Source organism: Cebus imitator, unplaced genomic scaffold (genome assembly GCF_001604975.1).
Source record: "Cebus imitator isolate Cc_AM_T3 unplaced genomic scaffold, Cebus_imitator-1.0 Scaffold19, whole genome shotgun sequence".
NCBI lineage: Eukaryota > Metazoa > Chordata > Mammalia > Primates > Cebidae > Cebus > Cebus imitator.
Window position 1 is genome coordinate 1314529 of NW_016107334.1, and position 9600 is coordinate 1324128.

The window sequence follows — 9600 nt, forward strand, 5'->3', positions numbered from 1 at the left end:
CCACCATGCCCAGCTAATTTTTTGTATTTTTAGTAGAGACGGGGTTTTCACCATGTTGACCAGGATGGTCTCGATCTCTTGACCTCGTGATCCACCCGCCTCGGCCTCCCAAAGTGCTGGGATTACAGGCTTGAGCCACCGCGCCCGGCTGACCTTTATTTTTAAACGTCAGACTGGTGATGTGCTGATGTTGTAAAAAGGTTCACACGCAGGTTTGAGTGTGGAAACCCAATCGTCACACTTAGGAATTAAAAAAGAACTAAAATATACTTTAAAAAAAAATGCACATGGGTACTTTTTAACCAGTAGTACCAGGCACCCAGAAAGAATGCTTTCAAGTGAAATAAGAAAAGATCACAGTTCTTATTTGGGCTAATGCTTCTGATAGGCATAGCAGGAATGAATGAATGAATAAATGAGTGAACGAATTTTATTAGCATATATAATAAATAAGTAAAGAACTTTCCAAGATAATTTTAGATAGTGATAAGTACTCTTAACATCAGTAAAATGGGGTCTATGATAAGTGAATTAAATATTCACTTGAATACCTAATACATTTCTAAACTTATTGTGGCCAAAGGGCTCCTGATTCATTCCCCTCACCACCAGCTTCTCACCAGGGGATGCTTCTGTAGATTGTGACATCTGGGAAGCTTTTGAAGATGTTATTTGAGTTGAGATATGAATGGTGAAGTATCTGTGTGCATTCCAGTTATGGAGGTGGGAAAGCATTGGCTTTGGGGTGGAAATGAGTTTAGTCTTTGGAGACATTCAGTATGAAATGTTGGAATGTATCCAGAGAAGAAATAGTGGTAGATGAGGCTAGAGAGGTGGAAAGGGCCTTGATCTTTAAGGGCAGAATAAGGAGTTAGGATGTCACTTTAATGATGGCAGCAAGTCTGTAGAGTGTTCTAGGTCTGGGGATTGATGGCCTCATGACTATGGCTACTGTGTAGTGACTGACTGGCAGAGGCAGAAGAGGAAACGGGGACCTTTCAGAGCTGTTGTCTGGGTAAGAAGCCATAGTAGCTGTGTAGATGGAGCCTGGGCCAGCTTTGGCAATATACTTTGCAGAAAGAGCTAAGAACTTAAGTGTGGATTCTGTGTGGAAGGCAGGAGATGAGTAGTCAAGAGTTGATTTCTAGGTTTTAGTTGAGCAACTGAATGTGTGAGGGTTCAATTACAGAGATGGGGAAAATTGGAGGAGAAGTTGGTGGTGAGGGGAATCAGAAGATACCTTTTGGCCACAATTGGTTTTAGATACTTGTTAGATAGTCAAGTGAGGTGGTTTAATGGGCAGTGGAATAAATGTCTGTAGTTCAGTGGAGAGGTCAAGGTTAAAATGACAAAGGTAGATGTCAGCAACATAGAGCTGACTTCAAAGCCATGAGACTGGATGAACTCCCTATAAGGGGAGGGGCTAAGTTTACTTCCTTAAATTGAGAAAGTTGGACAGGATGGTGTTTAAGGTCCCGTCTTTTCCAAAAAGTTAAATGTTTATTGAATTTCAGAGAGTCTCTGTAAGAAACTTAAAGTGACGGAATTTGTTTTGTAAAATGCTTTCGCTTCTTTTAAATCATGAAAAGGATGAATGGGAAGAAATACAGACATTTAAATATTTGACATCTGTATTTATTCTGAAATTGCTTGTCCACAAAGCATGATATGTAACTGCGATCAGATATCCTTCTCAAAGTGAAAATAATCTTCATTTTGTAAGGTTTTAGTTAAACCCGATTGGTGGTCAATGTGAACTTATTTTTATCAAGAAATTTTAAATAGCTTTATTGAGGAGTCAAGTGACACTGAAGCTGCACATATTAGAAGTGTAAAGTTAGATGTTTCCACACAGCCATAGAGCTGTCACCGCTAGAGATAATAGACGTACTTGGCATCCCAACAGTTTCCTTGTACCCTTCAGTACTGTCTCCCTCCTGCCCCTGATCCACAGGCAACCACTGATAAGCTTTTTGTAACTGTAGATTAGTTTTCATTTTCTAACTTATATAAATAGAATCATACAGTAGGTGTTCTTTCTTTCTGGCTTTTTTCATTCAACGTGATTATTTTGAGATTCATCCATGGTGTTTTTTGTGTCAGTAGTTCTTTTCCTTTTATTTGCTAAGTAACACCCTATTGTATGGATATACCAGGTTCATTTTTGTAGTCATAATGAAGTTAGACTACCTTCTTTTTACCTTCAGCGGGTCTCCTGATTTGCTGGTATTATTTGTAACCCTGAAAATTTGAGACAAGTCTCAGTTAATTTAGAAAGTTTATTTTGCCAAGTTTAAGGATGCACGCTCCTGAGACAGCCTCAGGAAGTCCTGATGACATGTGCCCAGGGTGATCGGGACACAGCTTCGTTTTACACATTTTAGGGAGATGTGAGACATCAGCCAACGTATGTCAGAAGTACAATGGTTGTGTCTGGAAAGGCAGGACAACTTGAAGCAAAGACAGGAAGGAGACTTGAAGCTGGAAGGAGCTTCTGGGTCACAGATAGGTGAGAAAGAGGAATGCTTGCATTCTTTGAGTTTTTGATTAGCCTTTCCAAAGGAGGCAGTCAACTATGCATCTATCTCAGTGACAGGCAGGTTGTCCCTAAGTAGTTCCCAGCTTGACTTTTCCCTTTAGCTCAGTGATTTAGGAGCCCCAAGATTTATTTTCCTTTCACACACCTAAGAGACTAAAAATGTGAGTACATATACACACAGAGACACACTCCAAACTCTCTTCATAGAAGTGCTTCCTTGTTCTTGTATTCATCCCTCTTCATCCTGTTCAGGGACGAGCTTCCTGGCTTTCATTTACCAGAGCAAGCTTGACAGTGTTGTGGATAGGAAGCAGGCCCACCTTTCTATGTGTTGGTTGTTCTGTGTGATTTTCTGGGGGTGTGTGTATGTTGTTGAGCTTTATTTTTTATCTAGATTGTGTTTATGTCAGGAGGTTGCCTGAAATAAAACTGAAGCTTCATAGTTTAGCCTTTAGTTGTGTTTCACAGTTCAGCAGTTATGGATTCAGTTAATCTAGTACTTCTGATTTCACAAGGGAGTATAATAAATCTTTTCTCAGTTCATAGGAATTTTGTACAGTTGGTTAAGGCAGAGATCAAAATGAGACAAATACTCATTCACGTGGTAAGTAGATACTTACCTTTAATCTCTGTGGTGTGCTGATTAAATCACTTGCTTTCTGCTTCTGTTCCTGTGCATTTGGAAAAGTTCACTGCTTTTTGGTTCCTGTGGATGATCTGAGAACACACTTGGGAATTCATGAATTAGTCACCCTCTGGCTGTTTTTAACATCATGAGCTTACATGGAGTTTAAGGATGTCTGAGCTCTCTGTGGTTTTCTGAAGAGGAAAAGAGGCAGATTTGGTAGGATGATGAGACAGGTTAGCGTGCAAGTGCAGTAAAGAATTCCGTTTTGGGAAGCCAAAAAAAAAAAAAAAAAGAATTCCGTTTTGGATGTTTTTAGTTTGAGTTTTCTGCAGGATGTTCTGTTTTCTAGGTAATTTGTAGATTTTTACACTGCTTTATAAAAAGCTCTTTCCCCAATTGGTAGTTTTGAATTCTCCTTTAGTATTTATGGGAGGTCATATTCTTGAATTAGATGTTCTGCATTACCTTACCAAAGATGACTTTACCAGTAGTGAAGCCAACAAGGAAAAAGATCTGCTGCTCTGGGGATCTAAAGATCACTTCATCTTTGTACTTACGGGACTGCCTCATTCTTTGTGATGGCTGTAGAGCGTTCACTCCATCGACTGAATGTAACATGCTTTAGTAGTCCCTGCCACTTTTCCTGTTATATCTGTATATGCTGAAGTACATAATACTTACATGTAAATACATCATCTCCCACATTTCCAAATTTTTCTCCATTAACATTTTGTCTGTGTGTACTTCCACCAACAAGGTTTCAGTGTGTCTGTTTCCTTATACATTCAACAGTACAGAGTGCTACTAGAGTTTATCTGATTGGTGAAAATGTTATTTTATTCTGATTTTTAACTTATATATCTCTTATTACAGAGTTTGGACATCTTTTCATGTGAATGAGTCATTTGTAATTCTTTTTCTGAGAGCTCACTGTTCCTATACGCTACCTATTTTTCTATTATATGGTTACTGTTTTATTATTGATATGTAGGAGCTTTAGCTATATTAAGCAAATTAGCTCCCGGTGATATGACTTATACTGTTGCTTTTAAGTTTGCTGTTTGTCCTTTGACCTTGCTTACCATGTTTTGCCATGAGGGAATTTTTTATATTGATGTAATGAAATTACATCTAATTTTAGAAATTGCTTTCAAATTTTGTGTTACACTCAAAACATTTCAGATATTGTGTTTATCATATTCCGAATACCCACCTCAGCCTCTCAAAGTGCTAGGATTACAGATCCAACAGTGGCTGGAGCCACTGCACCCAGTTACTCAAGGCAAATATTGAGCCAATGTACTTGGCCATCCAAGGTTCTACCCTGGGTAGGGGAGCTCTGAGCACTGGCGTCGGAGGGAGCACAGCTTCTCGGTTGAACTCTGGGATAGACACATTTCCTGATGGGCAGAGCATTCCAAGGCTTCTCACTCAGATCTTCTACAACTCCAAGTCTTGGGATGCCTCAAACCCATACTCTACATGGGCCAGCCTTCATTAAGCAGCTAGTGTGGGACAGACAGGCCAGGGCAGGCACGCAAGAGGAAGGAGACCCAGACTTTGCCTCAAGGAGATCACATTCAAGCAGGGACAGAATTACTCCAGAGTGTGGCAGACTAAGGGACCAAAGCCTCTGACTTTCTTCTTACTTTATTTCTTTCTCTCTCTCTCTCTTTTTCTTTCTTTCTTTCTCTCTCTTCCTCTCTTCTTCCTTTCTTCCTTTCTCTTTCTTTCTCCTTCTTTCTTTTTTTCAAAACAGAGTTTTACTCTTGTTGTCCAGGCTGGAGTGCAATGGCCTCAGGCGATCCACCCACCTAGGCCTCCCAAATGCTGGGATTATATGTGTGAGCCACTGTATCTTGCCACCTCCAATTTTCACAGAAGGAGGCACAGAGAAGTTTGGCACCCAACAGAAATGAGTTCAAGATCAGTTTCCCTGGTTCTTGGCTCAAGCTTTTCTGGTTCTCAGTGACTTCCTATGTAAGGGAATGAGAGGGGCTTGTGGTGACAAAATGATGCCAGGCAAGGTGACACTCACCTGTAGTCTCAGGAACTCAGTAGTTTGAGGTGGGAGGATCGCTTGAGGGCCTACCTGGGAAACATAGGGAGACCCCAACTCAAAAAAAAAAAAAAAAGCCAGGCATGGTGGCTCATGCCTGGAATCCTAGCACTTTGGGAGCCCAAGGCAGGTGGATCACTGGAGGTCAGGAGTTTGAGAACATGCTGATCAACATGGTGAAACCTCATCCCTACTAAAAATACAAAAATTAGCCAGGTGTGGTGGTGCATGCCTGTAGTCCCAGCTACTTGGGTGGTTGGGGCAGAAGAGTCGCTTAAACCCAGGAGGTGGAGGTTGCAGTGAGCCAAGATCACACCATGGCACTCCAGGCTGGGAGGCTCCAGAGAGCGAGACTGCATCTCCAAAAAAAAAAAGAGAGAGGAAGAGACATCAACGAACACTGGTGATGAATGGGGTAGCGGGGGCACTGCCCAGCTAAAATATATATATAGGTATGTATGTACATGTATATACCTATATATATGCATATATTTATACATGTATATATCTATATCTATATGCATATATTTATATATGTGTATATTTGTGTTTTTAGTAGAAACTAGATTTCTTCATGTTGACTAGGCTGGTCTCAAACTCCTGACCTCAGGTGATCCACCCTCTTAGGCCTCCCAAAGTACTGAGATTACAGGCGTGAGTCATCACCACACCTGGCCCTCTTTTTTTTTTTTTTTTTTTTGAGAGGGAGTTTCACTGTGTCTCCCAGGCTGGAGGGCAGTGGCAAAATCTCAGCTCACTTCAACCTCCTTGTCCCAGGTTCAGACATTTCTCCGCTCAGCCTTTCGAGTAGCTGGGATTACAGGAGTGTGCCACCATGCCAGGCTAAGTTTGTATTTTTGATAGAAATGGGGTTTTGTCATGTTGACCAGGCTGGTCTCAGACTCCTGACCTCAGGTAATCCACCGGCGTTGGCCTCCCAAAGTGCTGGAATTACACACAGGAGCCCACCCCACCCCCATCCAAGTAAATTTCTTGATTGCACAGAATCTATGGTGATATCGGTGGACTTACGGACATCCTCTCCAGCATTGAGTGTTGTGTTTTGGGTGTGCTGTGCTTTTGTTAGTTTGTTTTTTTGAGACAGAATCTCACTCTGTTGCCAGGCTGGAGTGCAGTGGTATGATCTTGTTTCACTGCAACCTCCACCTGCCAGGTTCAAGCGATTCTCCTGCCTCAACCTCCTGAGTAGCTGGGATTACAGGCGCATGCCACCATGCCCAGCTAATTTTTTAGAAAAGTATTTTTAGTAGAGATGGGGTTTCACCATTTTGGCCAGGATAGTGTCAATCTTTTGACCTCGTGATCCAACTGCCTCAGCCTCCCAAAGTGCTGGAATTACAGGCATGAGCCACTGTGCCTGGCATGTGCTCTGCTTTTAAACTCTTTTCTTTTTAACATGGGGCAGATTGGAAAGTGTGCCTTGTTTTCATGGCCCTCATGCAGCTTGTTTTGAACTGTTTTATGTTCACAGTCTGGGATGTTTGAGGCAATATTGCTGAGCTGTCCTGTCAACCTGAATTTGAGCCCTTTATCTGCCACTAACCTTGCCATGTGACTATGAGCAAGGTACCTAGCATCTCTGTTCTTCAGTTTCTTTATCTGTAAAATGCAGATTATGACCAGCTCATAGCACTAGTGTGAGGAATAAATGAAGATATGTGCAGCTCACTTTTACATGGTATGTGACACTTGGTAGGCACCAAATCATTATTGCTGGGAGTATCAGTACATTCTTGTCTACACACGCGTGCGTGCGCACACACAGAGAGAGAGAGAGAGAGACAGAGAAATTGCAGAGATCATACAAAGAGTTCCCATGTACCTGTACTCAGCTTCCCCTATTATTAACATCTTACATTAGTATGGTGCATTTGTTAAAATTAATGAACAAATATTGAGATGCTTTTATTAACCCGAGTCTCCACTTCATTCAGATTTCTTGGGGTTATTCCTAATGTCCTTTCCTGTTCCAGTGTCTCATCCGGGACACCACATTCCATTTTATCATAATTTCTCCTTAGGCACTCTCCCTGGCTGGGTCACTCGATGAGTTTCTTTTGATTACATTGAAATTAAATTTTGGTGCAGACAATGAGATCTCTGTTACAGAATTCTTAGGTTAAAATTTAGTCACAATGGCTGGGTGCAGTGGCTCATGTCTGTAATCCCAATGCTTTGGGAGGTCAGGCAGACTGATCACTAGAGGCCAGGAGTTTGAGACCAGCCTGGGCAACACAGTGAGACCCTCTGTCTACTAAAAATAGAAAAATGTTTGCTAGGCATGGTGGCACACATATGTAATCTCAACTACTCTGGAGGCTGAGGCATGAGAATTTCTTGAACTCAGGAGGCAGAAGTTTCAGTGAGCTGAGATTGCGCGACCGTACCCCAGCCTGGAAGATGAAGCCAGATTCTGTCTCAAAATAAATAATAAAAGGCAAACCTTATTCACAAAATTATTATAGGACACCTGGTAGTATATGAGCTGGATGTGTAGTAGACTCCTGAGATCTTAACCTAAAGTCTGCCCTACTGTGGTGAAACCTGCTTGTTTGCCAGAAAGCAGACCCAAGCTGCCAAAAACCACCTGTATGATATCCTGCCCCATTTGTCCTCCCCCACCTTCTGGTAAATAACGTCCATTGAAAAATGCTGATTGGGCTGACATGGTGGCCTGAGTGATAACACATCTCAGGAATGTCGGGGGGGTGGGGTAGGAAAAGGAGGCCACTGTGTTTTTTCTGACAGTCACCTCAAACTGCTGGTGGCTTGGTGATGGAAGGGTGTCACTCCAGCGCGTTAGCTGAGCTGTGTGGTTTCCCTGAATGTTAATAACTTTCCCTGCTTTGGCTTGTGTTTTCTCCGTGATATCACCAACTGAAAATATGTCAGAAGTTTTTGGTTTCTGGTGCCAAATCCAAGGTGGTTTATCAGCAAACACCCCCTGCCAGACAATGGAGTCTGTGTGCTGGGGCAGAGCCGCTTTCCCTTTGACGCTGGCTCTTTTCTAAGAACTGAAAATAAGCTGCAGAGACTGTGACTTCACTTTTCTTGGAACTGCTTTACATTACCCCCCAAAATGCAGAAAACCCTCGTTTAGCAGCTTTTGGATTGCTGAGTTCTCTCATTCTTTCTGTTGCATATTCTTGTAATGCTTAAGTTTGACTGACAAATTCTTCTGCATCAGGCGAAGCGAGAGGGGGAAGGAATGACCGAGTGAAGGAACCGGGTGCTTTGTTACTTGGCCTGTTTGTGGTTTAATGGTTGATGAGAAAAAGCACCTAGGAGAGACACTGTGTGTAGAATGGCTTCCAATTCCAAGGGCCACAACCCTGTGATCTGTTTGCCAGCAGTTGGCTAGGGCTGGGGCAGATGAACATCAGGCCACAGCCCATACTTACAGAGCAGCTGCAAGGACAAGGGGAAAAATGCATTTTCAACCATAATGACCCACATTTAGTAGATACTTTGGAGCTTGTACAAAAGGACATCTTCAAGGGGCCTCTGCCTCCTTGCGATAAGGGAGATAGTGATGTCAGCCAAACCTGGGATCCAGTCCTGGTCCTGCTGGTTCCTGTTTGACTTTGGCCTTGAAAGTCAGTCTATGAAGTGGAGACCAGTCTTCCTTTGAAGGGTGGTACCTGATAGGTTCTTGGGAACTGAATTAATGTTCCCCTCCTAAGAGTGGGTCTCTGTAGACAGGCACATACGCTGTTCTGAAATCATCTGTTGCTATCTCTGTGTCTGTTGGAGGTGCTTCCAGTGATGTGTGATTGTGTCTTACTTATCTCAGTATCCCTGCCCAGCACGGGGTCTTACATAACATACCTGGGCAGTCAGTCAGTGTTAGGACTGGCTGCGTTTTAGGCTGGAAGACAGTGGAAATATACAAGCAAAGGTAGTGTCTTGAATTTACACATGGCCTGTAGCAGTTTTCAAATGAAAGAAGCCCCCTGCTTAGGAGGGCCTTTTGAATTGGGCCCCCTGTATAGTTTATAGTAAACCTGAGGGTGATGGCTAGACTGTTGGGGAGTGTTCTTTAAGTACAGAGGGAAGACTTGGTAAAGACATAAAAGCATGGAGGAATAGGAGATTTGCTGAGTCCAAAATATGATTCATGTGGTTTGGGCAGAATCTGAAATGAGAGGCCTTTGAGATTGACTCTTGATAAAGATTGCAAATTCAGCTGGGCTCAGTGGCTCACACCTGTAACCCCAGCACTTTGGGAGGCTGAGGCAGGCAGATCACCTGAGGTCAGGTGTTGGAGACCAGCCTGGTCAACATGGTGAAACCCTGTCTCTACTAAAAGTATAAAAATTAGCTGGATGTGGTGGTGTATGCCTATATTCCCAG

The 9600-nt window shown here is 42.6% G+C and overlaps 1 long non-coding RNA gene and 1 pseudogene across 1 annotated transcript in view; one reads left to right on the forward strand and one right to left on the reverse strand.

Annotated features, from left to right (window-relative positions):
• Nucleotides 1-9600, forward strand: part of LOC119469460 — a 67017-nt gene that overhangs the window by 17373 nt on the left and 40044 nt on the right. The window lies entirely within an intron of this gene.
• On the reverse strand, nt 167-260 carry LOC119469665 (annotated as a pseudogene).